Source organism: Narcine bancroftii, chromosome 6 (genome assembly GCF_036971445.1).
Source record: "Narcine bancroftii isolate sNarBan1 chromosome 6, sNarBan1.hap1, whole genome shotgun sequence".
Taxonomy (NCBI): Eukaryota; Metazoa; Chordata; class Chondrichthyes; order Torpediniformes; family Narcinidae; genus Narcine; species Narcine bancroftii.
Window position 1 is genome coordinate 65,706,163 of NC_091474.1, and position 15,489 is coordinate 65,721,651.

The following is a 15,489-nucleotide window of genomic DNA, read 5'->3' on the forward strand; positions in this document are numbered from 1 at the left end:
GTCCTCCACTCACCTTAAACACATGCCCTTAAACTTCCTCCACTCCCCTTAAACACATGCTTAAACACATGCCCTTAAACTTCCTCCACTCACCTTAAAACACATGTCCTTAAACACATGCCCTTAAACTTCCTCCACTAACCTTAAACATATGCCATTATATTTCCAATGCACAAAAATGTTGGAGAAAGTCAGCAGGTCAGGCAGTATCCATAGGAAGTAAAAGGCACTTGACATGCTTGGCATTTCTACCCCAGGAGAAAGATTCTGCCTCCCCTATCTGTGTCCCTCATTCAACCTCCTGGATGTGGAGGAACCTGGAAACTAGTCACAGATGAATGTGGAAAATTCTCGCAGGCCATGATCAAATGAGCTTCCTGGAGGACTGAAAGACCCAGCACCAACTGCAGCACAACCTGCACCATTTCCTCCACAAGTCAAGTTTCAGTTTCCTGTAAATGCTGTCGGACCTGAAAAGCGAGGTTTTTATTTTATTGAATGGTTCTAAATATTTTCTATCAATTATGCTTCCAAGTCAGTCAAATAGAGAGCATTCCCCAGAACCATTTCCTGAATTGAGCATCTTTATCCCATGTAATGTTGAACCAAGGCAGTTGCATTTATGCTGGATTAAACAGTATCCAGCAATTGTTGAACATTTTTGTATATCAGAATCTATTTTTGTTTTTTGCTTGTCATAATGACTAATACCTAAACAATCTTCCTTTTGATGTGTTGAACAAGGAGACACAAATCAAGATTCCACTCTCATTTTCTTATTTCTGTTTAATCAGGGTTTCAAGGTCCCTGCCATTCTGCACTCAAGTTGCTGGAGGATTTATATTTTGTTGACATTAGTCAAGGAATTTCAAGACTCAAAGAGCTTTTTTCAAAAATAAGGAACTTCTAAATCACTTTAAAGCTTTATTTCCTCATGTGTTTTTGTGTTCTGCTAAAATATTTGGCTTACTTGCAGTGGGCTTGCATTAAACTGGGTAATTGCTCTGACAAATGAACCTTGCGTCACTGAGAGCGATTTGTCCTTCCAGCACCCTGCACTGTTCTTTTCAACCTCAAAGCAACATAAGAGGCATCGAGTTTTACAGTCCAGGAACAGGCCCTTCAGCCCAACCTGAACATACCAATCCAGCTGTCGACCTGAGTTAGTCCGGTTTGCCTGCGTTTGGCCCATATCCCTCTAACCCAGTGGTTATGAACACAGACTGTCAGTGTAGTTTCTCATACAGTCCCTAAACGTGGGGCTTTTGACAATCTGGGGCCTGCAGCACATGCTACTCTTGCTACTACGTTAATCTGGCCCTGACTATTGCCAATACATTCAGAGATATATGGGAATTACGAATAACATGAGTCCAAAAAAACATTACTAAGGATTCTGCATGTTCTGGGACAGGAGGAGGTCCATGGGAACAGTGGGGGGGGGGTGTCACGATTTACTGCACTGGATGACACCATCTTTAGTGACTCCCCCTCCCGGCCTCTCTCTCTCTCTCTCTCTCTCTCTCTCTCCCCCTCCTTCTCCCTGTCCCTCTTTCACCCCACCACTCTCTTTCTCTACCCCTCCCCCACTCTCTCTCTTGCTCTCCAATCTTTCGCTGAATCTTAAAACCCAGAATTATTCAACTCTTCCTGCTTTTGCTAAGAGGCATTTGGTACAAAAGTGTTCTATCTTTCTCTCTTCGCCTCTCCGACAACTGCAGTATTTGTTTTTCTTATTGTTTTGTTTTCTTCTTTGGCTTGGCTTCGCGGACGAAGATTTATGGAGGGGGTAAGTGTCCACGTCAGCTCCAGGCTCGTTTGTGGCTGACAAGTCTGATGCGGGACAGGCAGACACGGTTGCAGAGGTTGCAGGGGAAAATTGGTTGGTTGGGGTTGGGTGTTGGGTTTTTCCTCCTTTGCCTTTTGTCAGTGAGGTGGGCTCTGCGGTCTTCTTCAAAGGAGGTTGCTGCCCGCCGAACTGTGAGGCGCCAAGATGCACGGTTTGAGGCGATATCAGCCCACTGGCGGTGGTCAATGTGGCAGGCACCAAGAGATTTCTTTAGGCAGTCCTTGTACCTTTTCTTTGGTGCACCTCTGTCACGGTGGCCAGTGGAGAGCTCGCCATATAACACGATCTTGGGAAGGCGATGGTCCTCCATTCTGGAGACGTGACCCACCCAGCGCAGCTGGATCTTCAGCAGCGTGGACTCGATGCTGTCGACCTCTGCCATCTCGAGTACTTCGACGTTAGGGATGAAAGCGCTCCAATGAATGTTGAGGATGGAGCGGAGACAATGCTGGTGGAAGCGTTCTAGGAACCGTAGGTGATGCCAGTAGAGGACCCATGATTTGGAGCCGAACAGGAGTGTGGGTATGACAACGGCTCTGTATATGCTTATCTTTGTGAGGTTTTTCAGTTGTTTGTTTTTCCAGACTCTTTTGTGTAGTCTTCCAAAGGCGCTATTTGCCTTGGCGAGTCTGTTGTCTATCTCGTTTTAACGCAGTGCTGCAGATGTGGTATTCGTTGTCTCTCCAACTGCTGTGGATGGCAGGGGTGCATGAAAGGGAACACTGGCTTCACCTCCCTATGAGCCTTGGGAGAGCAGAATGATTGACAGGTGAAGCAGAATGATTGACAGTTGAAGCAGTGGGAGGCCAACAGGAGGTGTCTCGTCTGTCCAATCAGCTTCGCAAGCGTCATAAAGGCCGCCCACCCCATATCAGTTGGAGCCCCGCGCTTCCCTCGCCCAAGTGGTGGATTGACGGCAGCGGCGGCCAATGAGAGAACGGCCAGGATCGTCGCGGTCAGGCGAGCGAGTCACGTGGTAGGTAACGTCATCTGGCGGCGATGAAGGAGTTAGGTTTGAGGGGATGGTCGGTGAGTGGCGCATTGAACGGGGGATTGGGACGTGGACCGAGGGTGCGGGCGGGTCGGGGCAGCGACCGGGGTGGGGTGGGTGGGAGGGAGGAACTCCAATCAGTCACCTCCTCCCTCACAGCTTCCATTCCCCACTAGTGCGCTCTTTCCCCCCCCACTCATCACCCTCCCACCCATCACCCTGCCACCCATCAACCCATCGACCCATCACCCTCCCACCCATCACCCCCCCCCACCCATCACCCTGGCACCCAGCACCCCACCCACCCTTCACCCCCCCCCCCACCCATCACCACATCACCCCCCCACCCATCACTCATATAGAGTCCATGCCCATCAAGGTTCAAGGTTGACGTTCCTTTTATTGTTCTATGATAATACATTAAATATGTACCATACATTAATTCACTTTTACCAGCTACAAGGCAGAGTCACATCACTGTTGCCCGGCGCCCCTTACAGTATGAGAGAAAGAAGCAAAAGTGAGTCTCTTCAGAGACACTGAGTGTCAGTGGATTCACCCCCAGAGCTCCCGCAGCCTCTGCAGCCACACGGATTCTTGATCGATTCATTGGCCACCTAAGCTCCAGGTACAGACCTCTGATATAATCAGGAAACATTTGGTGCCCTGGGCCCCTTGGGAGCACTTCTTGCCCTCAGTACCCTCTTGAATCCTGGCTCCAATACCTGATTCCAATGAATCAGCATTGTGCAGGACCCCCGTACGCTGGTCGGCAACAGCCTGCACCCTGTATATGGGTCCCTCTGCCGCTGAGCCCCTCGCCGCTCTGCTGTCGTGGTCACCGTCCTGTAGGATAATCTCCTCTGCCATCACCCATGCTCAGCCTACCTTACATCCCCATCACCCAAACACAGCCATGCCCCCTTGCACCGGCTAAACTCAGCAAAGCCCTCCCCCTGCACATCCTACCCCATAACCCATCTATCTCCACCCCTACACACTCCTCTTGACACCGACTCTTACTCCTATGTACCCTACCTCCCCCACCACTGTCACATAACCTTGATCACACCTCTTCATCCTCCTTTGCTTCAGGATAAACAGATCTTGCCAATTTAATCTCAGGGACACTCCTTTGCTTTTTCCCTTATTGGTGAGAGCGCCTCTGCATGTGCCTTTACGGCTGGCAAAAGTTGACTTTTTTTGGGGTGACAATAAAGGAATGTTGAATCAAGGCAACATCTTTGTGAACCTTTACTGCACCTTCTGGATCTCCATTTTCTCTTTCATGTTGTGTGCCAACCAACATTCATCCCAAATGCTGCCGATCCAACATTTTACATATGCATTAAAAGCAAACATGCTTTTTCACCACCCTGTTCTGTGTTATCTCTTTCAGAGAAGTATGCACCAATACCCCAAGTTCTTTGTTCAACAGCACTACCTGGGACTCTGCTCCTCAAGTAAGTCCTGCCCTGGTTTGACCAACCAAAGTTTGTTTGAGTTAAGTTCCGTCTGCCATTCCTTTAACCACATTCTCAGATTACTTAGAGCAGCAGTTCTCAACCTTTTTCTTTTCACTCACATACCACTTTAAATATTCCCTATGCCTCTTAAGTCGCATCTCATCCTTCGTCGCTCCAAAAAGAAAAGCCCTAGCTCACTCAACCTTTCTTCAATCCAGCCAGCATCCTGGTAAATGTTCTCTGTAATGCAGTGGTTCTCAACCTCTTTCTTTCCACTAACTTAAGTATTCCTTATGCCATCGGTGCTCTGTGATTTGTAAGGGATTGCTTAAGGTGTAGGAATAGAATTAAACCCACCCCCATCGAGACTGTTCTACCATCTAAATCATGACTGATGTATTTTTGCTTTCAATCCCATTTTCCTGTCTTCACCCCGTAATCTTTAACACCCCAACTTTTAACAAATCGTGGTTCTGCTGGAGCTGCTGCAACAGCAGCGCTAATTCTGGTGCGGACCCAGGAAAGCAACGAGTGGAGCTCCGTAGGGTCCTGCTGCCTAATTAAGTTGCCAACGGCTACGCACAGGCTTTGAACAGTCTGTTGAGGGTGCTGACGGTGTTTTAAAATCCTGTAGCCATGGAGGACTGTGCCCAAGATGACAGTGCTTCTGCTGGGCAGTGTACCACAAGGGAAGCAGACCCTGAGGAGCAGTGCAAGGCACCAGATATGGGGAGAATGCCTCCATGTTGAGATGGAGAAGCATGGGGAAGGAGTCTAGAGTGAGGTCAGCGGCTGAAGGACTGCGGGCTTCTGGCGACACAGTCGAAAAACCCACACAGATTGCGAGCTGCTGAATACTGGCTTATAGAAACCAGGTGTCAGAACTGGGATTTGAGCAGGTGTTGAGAGCAAAGGGTTTCTGAAGTGCCTCGCAAGCTGAAGGCTTCATGTTAGTATCGGAGGTTTCGACCTGGAGCTCATGCTGCCTGCCATTTGTACAGGAGACTGTGGCTGTGGAAGTTGTGGGAGCACTGGAGGCGTTTCCACGGACACTCAGTACCTCTGAAGGGACTCTCTTTTTTAATTGGTCGGGGCACTGTGCAACATTGATGGCAACTCTTTGTATGTCTTTATGCAGACAAAAGTCGGTGTATATTACATTTTTATGTATTATTACGTGACAATAAAAGCAGCCTTAAACTTTCACATATAACCTCGAAGCTTTAAACATACCCAGTGACTGTCCTCCACAGCCATCTTTGACAACGAATTCCACAGTCTCTGAAGAAATTTCTCCTCATCTCTGTTCTTAAGGGACACCCTTGTATTCTGTGGCTGTGTCCTCTGGTTCTGGACTCTCCTGCCTCTGGAAACATTTTCTCCACATCTATCCAGCCCTTTCAGGTTTTGATAGGTTTCTATGATATTCCCACCCCCTCCCCCGCCACTCATTCTTCTAAACTGCAGTGAGTATAAGCCCAGAGCCTCGTATGTTAATACTCACATCCCCAGGCTCATTCTCGTAAGCCTCCTCTGGACCCTCCAAGACCAGCTCATTCTTAGATATAGGACCTAAAACTGCTCGCAGTTTTCCACGTGTGGTCTTACTTGCCATGCCAGTGTTTGAAGAAAAGCATCAAGCTTTTAGGGACCAGACCTTTTTGATGACAGTGCACCCCTCACCATGTATTTCCCACCAAAATGGCCACGTGGTCGAACTTACACTTCGAAATTTAACTGCTTCTGTTGATATCATTGTCCATCCTAAAGCACCAAAGAGAGAATTATCATGGGTTTCAGTTGGAGCACTATCTTTTTTTAAAATCTTCAGGCAAGCTGCTTCCTCCTTTGTCTAGCTTTATTTACTGTAATCACTAAACATTCGAGGAAGTAAAACCTAATGTGGGACTGAAAATACATTGAATGCCAGCTGGAGAGGAAAGTTTTTTCAGAATTGAGTTTGCTGTTATTTGCCTAAATGACCAAGATCAGTTTGTTGCAGAGCTAAAAGCTGTGTTGGATTGGCTATTTAAGTGGTTGAGCCGTGAGGAATCAAAACTTTTGGCCTTGGTGCACAGCTTCCTGAGGGAGCCGATTCCAACTGGACCAACACTTGATTTGGAGTCTTGGGTGACGGGGACAATTCATGCTGGAATCGTGCTTGACCGGATGACTGGTGAGGGCCTGATGTGGGACAGTGGATGAAAGTGTTTGGTAATTTTGTTCAATGGAAAATGTGGTGGGAAGAGCAGTAAAAACTTGTGGCACTGGCCAAGTGCTGCAGGTTTGGTTTCTGAATCCATTAGGTTTTCCATTTAAGATGGGAAATTAATGGAATCAGTTGAGAGAATGAAGGTTCAAAGGTTCCTTTTATTGGCACGCAATAATACAGTAAGAATGTAATGTACATCATATACTTCAACTTTTGGCTGCCATAAGGCAGTCATTAGGAGCATTGCCTGACGGCCCAATAGGAGAAAGAGAGTCCTTTCAGAGTCGCTGAGTGTCATGGATTTGCCTCCAGCTCTCCTCCAGCCACACAGACTCCATTGGCAACCTGAGCTCCAGATTCAAACCTCCCATATGATCAGGAAGCTTTGGGAGTCCTTTTTTCCCTTAGTACTCTCTTGAATCCCAATTCCGATACCAGGCTCCCAGCAGCCTGCAGCTTGATGCAAGTCCTTCGACCACATGTCACCAGCAGCCCGCAGCCTATGTGGGTCCTTCAGCTGTTGAGCCCTTCGCTGCTCCTCTGCCGTGGACATCATCCTGTAGGGCCGTCTCCAATACTTCGCCATCACCATCGTTTGACAGAATACTCTAGTTTCCATTTCCCCCTCCCCCCGGCAATCTGGTTTAAACCAACAGCTCCAGCAAATCTGCCTGCTGGGACATTGATCTCTCTCCAATTCAGATGCAGTCTGTCCTATTTGTACAGGTCATACCTTCCCTAGAAGAGATCCCAAGGGTCCACAAGTGTGAAACCCTAAACCCTTGCACCAACTCCAGCCACTTCATGTCTTATAAATACTGTCACCCTCTCCTAGACGTCAGCTATGTCAGATTGAGGGCAATCTTTGGTCACGAGTTGTCCATGTCGCATGCCATGTTGCTCTTCCCTCTCCCTCCACCTTTTTATTCAGGCATCCACCCAGGCCTGAAACATTGATTACCCTTCCCTCAGATGCTGCATGCCCTTCTGAGTTTCCCCAGCACGTTTGTGTATGCCCCAGTGTGTTGTATTCAACACCAGCATCTGCAAACTTTCCATTTGGTCAGCGTATTTCAGCAGATAATGGATGTGTACTTCAAAAGTGCAACAGGAGTATTTTTGTATATTGCATTTTTCCAAGGTATGTAAATACCAGGCACCAATATGCCAGCATGGGGATCATTATCAATAATTTTGATCAGATTTTAGGTCTTAAAACAGTGTTTAGATTTGGGTTTGTTGATTGTCATGTACACTACTCACATTTAACATCCATTCTTGTCTGTGCACGTGTGTCATGGTGCACCAAATCATTTCTTTCAGCCCATTGTGGTGTAGATACGCACTTCCTGTGGGAACAGATATCTATCTGCATCCTTTGCCTTCCTGTAAAGGGATGAGTTGGCTAACACCCGAGCATTGTGAGTGTGGCCGGGCCATCCCACGAACACATTGTGAACCTTAAAGCAAACAGCGCCATGCAATGAGTGACAACCTGTGGGCACCTACTTCCACAGGCTAAGCGTATGTCTCTGTTACCATCCTTATACCAGCACGGGGATCATTATCAATGGTTTTGATCAGATTTTAGGTCTTAAAACAGTGTTTAGATTCGGGTTTGTTGATTGTCATGTGCATTACATGACAGTGAAACGCTTCCTTTAGCATCCCATGCAAAGGCTCCAGTGCCATCTTGCAAAAAAAAGTAAAGGCGAGAAGAAAGGAAAAGAAATAAAGATGGCCCCCTCAGACGGCGAGTGGACGAGGATTAGGCTGCCTCTGCTGACTCTTGACTGCGGGCTCAAGCCCCAGTATCAGGCTAGGGTCCCAGCTATGCCTGACTGTTTATTGGCTATGTGGAGCAATCCGTGCTGCAACCCTACATAGGCAAAGCTCATAAACTCTTCCTCCGTTATATGTCAGTAACATTGACCTTGGTGCTGCCTCCTGCCACTGTGAGGAGGTTGTCAACTTTATCCACTTTGATGCCCACTTTCACCCTGACCTCAAATTCACTTGGTCCATCTCTGGCAACTCTTTCCCATCTTGATCTCTCTCTGCCTGTATCTTGGGAGGCAAACCTATCCCTGACGGAGGGCCCAGGCCTGAAATATTAGTTCCCCTTCACTTCCTGTGGATGCTGGGTGACCTGCTGAGTTTCTCCAGCACGTTTGTGCATTGCTCTCACCCCCCATCATTTAACTTGCTGACTGGAGAAACTGGTGAATTGTCTCTGCAGTCTTTGACCTAATGGCAGAGACCAAGAGAGGGTCCGAGGTCTCAGTACGAGATAAGTGATCAGACTCTGCATCCAGCCTGTTTTCTTACACACCTTAAAGCTCTTGGACTTGACTTCTCACTAAGTAACACCCAATTAATCCAAATCAATTTAGCAAGACTGCTAAAGACAGGCTGCGGACTAATTTTAGAGTTCATGACAAAATAATTTTGAATGAGCAACTCAAATTAATTGAAAAACATCTGAAGACTTTCTTGTTTAAGACCTCTCAGCTGCTCTCTTCTGGAAGGCCAATGCATTTCCCACCCCCCCAACCACAATGGTATCCAAAACAATATAACAATATATTATTTTGAGAGGTAATGGACACAGGGGAACTGTGCTAATCCCCACTTCCTTCCCTGATCGTCACACCTGTTGCCTGCATCTTGCATGTGACTATCTCACTTAAACTCCTGCCTTCAGTGCTCTTGGCATCCAAGCTCTTCCTGAGCTCCAGCCACTTGACATGGTCATTGAGAAGCTGCATTTGCACTCACCTCCCACAAATATAATTATTTTTTTCACATCGTCAACGACCCAGGTTTGAATTAGCCGCTGTCTGTAAGCAGTTTGTACGTTCTCCCCTTGTCTGTGTGGGTTTCCTCCCACCTTCCAAAGTCATGGGGTTCAGTATCTTGATTGCTATTTGGAAAGCACAGGCTTATGGGCCAGAGGGCCATTTCCGTGCTCTGTATCTCAATTAAGCTCAGTATCCATGAGTAGAAATGGACAGTCAACATTTTGGGGAAAAATAATTTCTCATTGATAAAGGATCCAGATTTGAAACATTGACTATTTCTACTGTGACAGATTATGTTGTGTTTGTTTTGTATATAGATATGTTTTTGGGCGATAAATTGGGGCAGGTTTTTCATTACTGTAGGTCACATACAAACACTTTAAAACAGATCTTATTTAAAATACTGGAACTCTGCTCATGTGAGACATGTCGGCTCCAGAGCCTTTGCAAAAGCTTTGGAGAGTGCCCAAGAGACATCACTAATGAATTGTTTACAAAAAGGCAACAGATGAAAGAACTTGTGGGAGTTGCAGATTATCTTGAGTGGAACTTGCTGTTCGAGGAGGGTCATGTGGTTTTACAAGCAGAGAGAGATCCGTTCTGCAGTTTTTACAGTCAGCAGCAGCAGCTGGGACTGGAACAGGACAAGCTGGCAAGCTTGTGGAAAACCCCATTTGGAAGACAGGTTATGAGTGCTTAGTTCAGCCTGGTCAAAGCCCTTGTGGTCATGCAAGAGGAGAGGACTGGCTGTCTAATGTTTCATTTGGAATAAGAGAAACAGAAAGGAACTCTGTGATGACCTGAAAGAAAGAGGTTATCATCTGGAGAACCCTGAGGGGGCAAGTTTCTTCAGCAAGACACTGAAGTTTCTGATTAAAAGGAATCAGTTGTGGGTGTCCAGCATACAACATCTCTCTCTCTCTCTCTCTCTGAAAACCTTCCTGAGCAGTAACTATGTACCTTTCAAGCACCAAAGCCTGGTGAACTTCATAAATGTTAAATTCTGTGCACAGTATAAGAATTGCCTGCAACCAGTGAACTTGGAGGAATGAGAAGTGAGATTGGACTGTGAACCAAAGAACTTTCCTGAACTTACACACACATTACACAGTATCCATGAGTAGAAATGGACAGTCATCATTTTGGGGCAAAATAATTTCTCATTGATAAAGGATCCAGATTTGGAATTAGAAAGGGGTTAAGTTAGGTCAGTTGTTAATAGTGATAAGTTAAAGCGTGATTCTGTTTTCATGTTTAAAGATAATTAAAATCAACTTTTGTTTAAGTAACCATTTGTCTTGGTGAATATGTTTTGTTGCTGGGTTTTGGGGTCCTCTAGGCTCGTAACACTTCCCACAGATACTATCTGTCCTTTTGAGTTCTCGCTCAAGATTCCAGTATCATCAGCTTTTCATTTCTATGGTCTTTTTAATCATGTGTATTTCCAAAGGAATTACACATTCTGATGTGAGGTTATCTGTTGGCACCAACATACAAGGAGAACTTTAAAATGATGAAAAATTATGTGCTTTGTTTATGAATTTTCTTGTGTCAATTTGCTAATGTGCATTTCGTATTCGGGTAGGGCACCTCCTCTCTCACCAGTACTTGGGGCCCCAAACAGACCATCCAAATGAAGCAATGAATCTTACCTGGTATTCTATCTCTGCAGTCTCCAAAAAGACGGCATCAATATCATCTTCAACAATTTCCGTTAACCCTCTCCTGCAGTCTCTCCTTTTCCCTGCCTCTCTTGTCTCCCTTTCTCCAGCTCCCACCCCTTCCTTCTCCTCTCAGTGATCTTTCTCTTTCTCACCTCAGCTTTCTTTTCTACCCACCCACTATATCATCCATTGTTATTATCTGTTAGTCTGTTCCCCACCTCCCCCTGCCCGGCCACCTTTTTTGGGGGGAGAATCTACCAGAATCCTGAAGAAGGGCTCAGACCCGAAATGTTAACAGCCTTTTACTTCCTCCAGCAATTTTGTGTATTCAGAGATTTAAGACTCAGTTTACCTTGGACATGTGTAATTGGAACTTTTAAAAGGCAGTCTTGTCAATTAATATGTTAATATCTTTAAATCGTATGCAAGGATTTTCATTTGGCTGTAGTTTCCAGTGTAACTAAAATCTGACAAAGTACCCAATTTTAAAAGTGGAAGTTTCAACTGCACAGGGCTTTTCTCTTTGGAGTGACGAAAATGAGATGGGCTTAGGTAGGGTGGACAACCAGCACCTTTTTCCTAGGACAGCAGTAGCAAACACCATGTGGCATCGGGACAGGGGTTCGAATCCTGCGCTTTCTGTTCTCCCCGTGACTGTGTTGGTTTTCCCTGGGGGCTCAGATTTCCTCCAACTGTGCAAAACATACCGGGGCGGTGGGGGGGGGGGGGGGTGGGTGTAGGTTAATTAGGTGTAAATTGGGCGGTACGGACTTGTGGGCTAAAATGGCCCGTTACTGTGCTGTATGTCTAAATTTAAATTTATGAGCAAGTTTCCATCAAGCCAGATTTCCATATCAGAGCCTTTTCTCCTTTTTTTGATGGTTGCACTTCAAGAAAGTATCATTTATTATGCTTCAAATATTTTTGTAGAGAGTTTGAAATGTGACCATCTGCCTAGCTGAAAGATGACTCGCAAAATAACATTTAAGTCTAATTTCAAATTAATTAATGCTGAATGAGATGAATCTTGCTGAAACTGTTCCTGCTATTCTGTAGAGTTCCAGAAATATTTAGCTGGAAATGCATGTTTGGGATCAGACACTCTTTTATGTGATTACATGGCCAGTCAATGATTGAATGCTGGGGGGGGGGGGGGGGGGGGGGCAGGGGGGTTGGGGGGGGAAATCTTCAGAATTTTTTACCCCAGAGGCTCAGTCTAAAACTATTTACAATGAAGGTAGTAACATTTTTGGGAATTGAGAGCAAGGAAGAGATGAGGTCAGAGGAAATCAGCCATACGCATTTTTTTTTCACACTCCAAACCATACTGACCAAAATACATACAGACATTTTTCTCTTGAATATATAGTGTCATTTTCTCCCCTTTTCCCCCCACCCTTCCCTCCCTCTCCCCCCTTCCCATTTATTCAAAGTTCAATCTATAAGATACATTCAACCCGTTAAACAATGTCGTCACTTAATAAAAATAAACAAGAATTTTTTATCTTTTACTTTTATATACTAAGTCAGTTCATTTCGTTGTCTTCTCCTTCTGTCATTTTAGGTGGTGGAGGTCCATGGTAGGATTTCTCTATTGTATTTCATGTATGGTTCCCATATTTTTTCCAATATTGTGATGTTATTTCTTAAATTATATGTTATTTTTTCTAATGGAATACATTTATTTATTTCTATCTACCATTGTTGTATTCTCAAGTTGCCTTCTAATTTGATGGAGGAGTCACGTGATGGAGTAATGGCCGGTAGGGGAACTCCAGTCCTCTCCAGAAAAGTAAAAAAAAGGTAGAGAAAAAACAAAGGCACTAACACAGAAACCATAACAAATTGAAAGTGAAAGTGTGGAGAAAATGGCAGCAAAGAAAGAAAAACCAAAAACAACGGGAAGAAAAGAAGAAGGAAGGACGTCGGAGGAGGAAGGTGAAGGCCTTACCGGTACGAGGAGGCCCGCCATGGAGAGAGAAACCCGCTCCCTGAGGTCAGTAGAAACCCCGAACTCAGGACTACAAAAATGGCTCACGGAGCCAAACAAAAGTGCGCAACCGCGCATGCGCGATGCGCAAGACAAAAATAACACTGACGGGAGGGGGGACCAGCTGAGGAGTAAATCTCCACAGCTGAAACAGACAAGTACCACACAACAACAGGAAAACATAGAAAACAATGACAACAAGAAGGAAGAGAATAAAAATAGGAAATCAAAGAAACAACAGATGACCAACTCAGAGAAAGATGACCAACACCAAGACACTTTTAATAAAAATAAGACCAAAAATACCCAACAAAATAAAATAAACAACCCAACAAGAAAATCAGAAGAGACAGAGGTAAAAGACACAGATCCTGGACTCAGAAGAAGAGGAGGGAGAACGCAGAGAAATGGAAGATGAAGGGAAGGGCAAGTACATGGATATTTTTTTTTAAAGAATATATGGAAACAGTAAAAGAATGGCAGTCACAAGAATTCAGTGAAATAAAAAGAAGAATAAAAAGTACAGAAGAAAAAGTGAATAGATTAGAGATGATCATGACAGATATAGGAAAAAGAGTAGACAAGGTGGAAGATTGAGAAACAGCCATAGAAATGGAAGGAGATGACTTAAAAAAGAAATTAGAAGAATCTGATAAAAAAGTTAAAGAAACACAGGAGCTGTTAGCTCAGAAGATAGATATAATGGAAAATTATAATAGAATATATAATTTCCAGCTAAATATTTCTGGAACTCTACAGAATAGCAGGAACAGTTTCAGCAAGATTCATCTCATTCAGCATTAATTAATTCTAGCGTGGCAGCTTAAGACAGAACAAGCTAAAAGAATGGTATTGGCATTAAGAAAAAAGGACAAACAAATTACATATAATCCAACGGAGATCAATGAAAACTTCAGGGAATTCAAAGTGAAAATGAAGGGAAAGAAGACAAAATAGATGAATTTCTAACTAAAATTGAACTACCAAAATTACAAACAGAGGAGCAAAATAAATTAATAAAACAATTTGAAATAGAAGAATTACAGGAGATATTTAAAAAAAACTACTACCGAACAATAAAACATCAGTAGAGGATGGATTCCCAATAGAATTCTATAAAACATTTAAAGACTTATTAATTCCTCCCCTCCTGGAAGTAATCAACCAGATTGAAAAAACACAAAACATACCAGATTCATGCAAAACAGCAATAATTACAGTAATATCAAAGACAGGGAAAAATCCACTAGCACCAGCGTCATATAGACCAATATCTCTACTTAACACAGATTATAAGATAATAGCTAAACTATTAGCAAACAGATTGGCTGACTATGTACCAAAAATAGTAAATCTAGACCAAACTGGATTTATTAAAAAAAGACAAACAACGGACAATATTTGTAAATTTATTAACTTAATTCATGCAGTAGAAGGAAATAAAACTCCAACAGTAGCGGTTGCTTTAGACGCAGAGAAGGCCTTTGACAGAGTAGAATGGAATTATTTATTCAAAGTACTTCAAAAATTCAGCCTACCAGAGAAATATATTAATTGGATTAAAGCATTATATAAGGGGCCATTGACGAAAGTGACAGTAAATGGATATCTATCAAAACAATTTAACTTAAGCAGAACAACAAGGCAGGGATGACCACTATCTCCCTCACTGTTCGCGTTAGCTATAGAACCACTAGCAGAACTGATAAGAACAGAAAATAAAATAAGAGGGATAAAAATAAAAGAGAAGGAATATAAAATCAGTCTATTTGCAGATGACGTTATAATATACTTAACAGAACCAGAAATATCGATAAAAGAATTACATAGGAAATTGAAGGAATATGGAGAAGTATCGGGGTACAAGATCAACACAAATAAAAGTGAAGCAATGCCAATGAATAATGCGGATTTCACAAAGTTCAAGAAAGAATCACCATTTAGAAGGCAAACACAAGCAATGCGATACCTAGGTATACAACTAAATAAAAATCTCGGGCATCTATATAAACTAAATTATCATCCATTAATGAAAAAAATTAGAAGACGACTTAGAGCATTGGAAAGACTTACCACTAACACTGATAGGAAGGATAAACTGTATTAAAATGAACATTTTCCCAAGGATACAAGACCTATTTCAGTCATTACCAATTTACCTAACAGAAATTCTTCAAGGAGTTAAAGAAAATAATAAGGAAATTCTTATGGAAAGTGGGGAAACCGAGGATAGCACTAGATAAATTAACAGAATGGTACAAACAAGGAGGCTTACAACTACCAAACTTTAAGAATTATTATAGAGCTGCACAATTAAGATACCTATCAGATTTTTATCAAACAAGGGAAAAACCAGATTGGACCAGATTAAAACTAGATAAAATAGGGGAGAAGATACCTGAACATATACTATATAAATGGGATGAAAAATTGGTGCAACGTAGGAATTCACCAGTATTGCATCATCTGCTCAACATTTGGAAGAAGATTCATGTAGAAAGGAATAAGACAAATTA

The 15,489-nt window shown here is 43.6% G+C and overlaps 1 protein-coding gene across 10 annotated transcripts in view; it reads left to right on the forward strand.

Annotated features, from left to right (window-relative positions):
- Positions 1-2,760: 2,760 nt before the first annotated feature.
- The window catches only part of cln8 (CLN8 transmembrane ER and ERGIC protein), a 50,138-nt gene continuing 37,409 nt past the window's right edge, over positions 2,761-15,489 (forward strand). For 4 of the 10 annotated variants that reach the window (XM_069885196.1, XM_069885193.1, XM_069885198.1 and 1 more), the window contains exons 1-2: positions 2,809-2,878; positions 4,240-4,303. The gene's annotated coding sequence lies outside the window, so the exon portion shown is untranslated. Of the gene's footprint in view, positions 2,879-3,296; positions 3,469-4,239; positions 4,304-15,489 lie in introns of all 10 variants that reach the window. The other 6 variants (XM_069885194.1, XM_069885195.1, XM_069885199.1 and 3 more) reach the window with 4 other exon arrangements.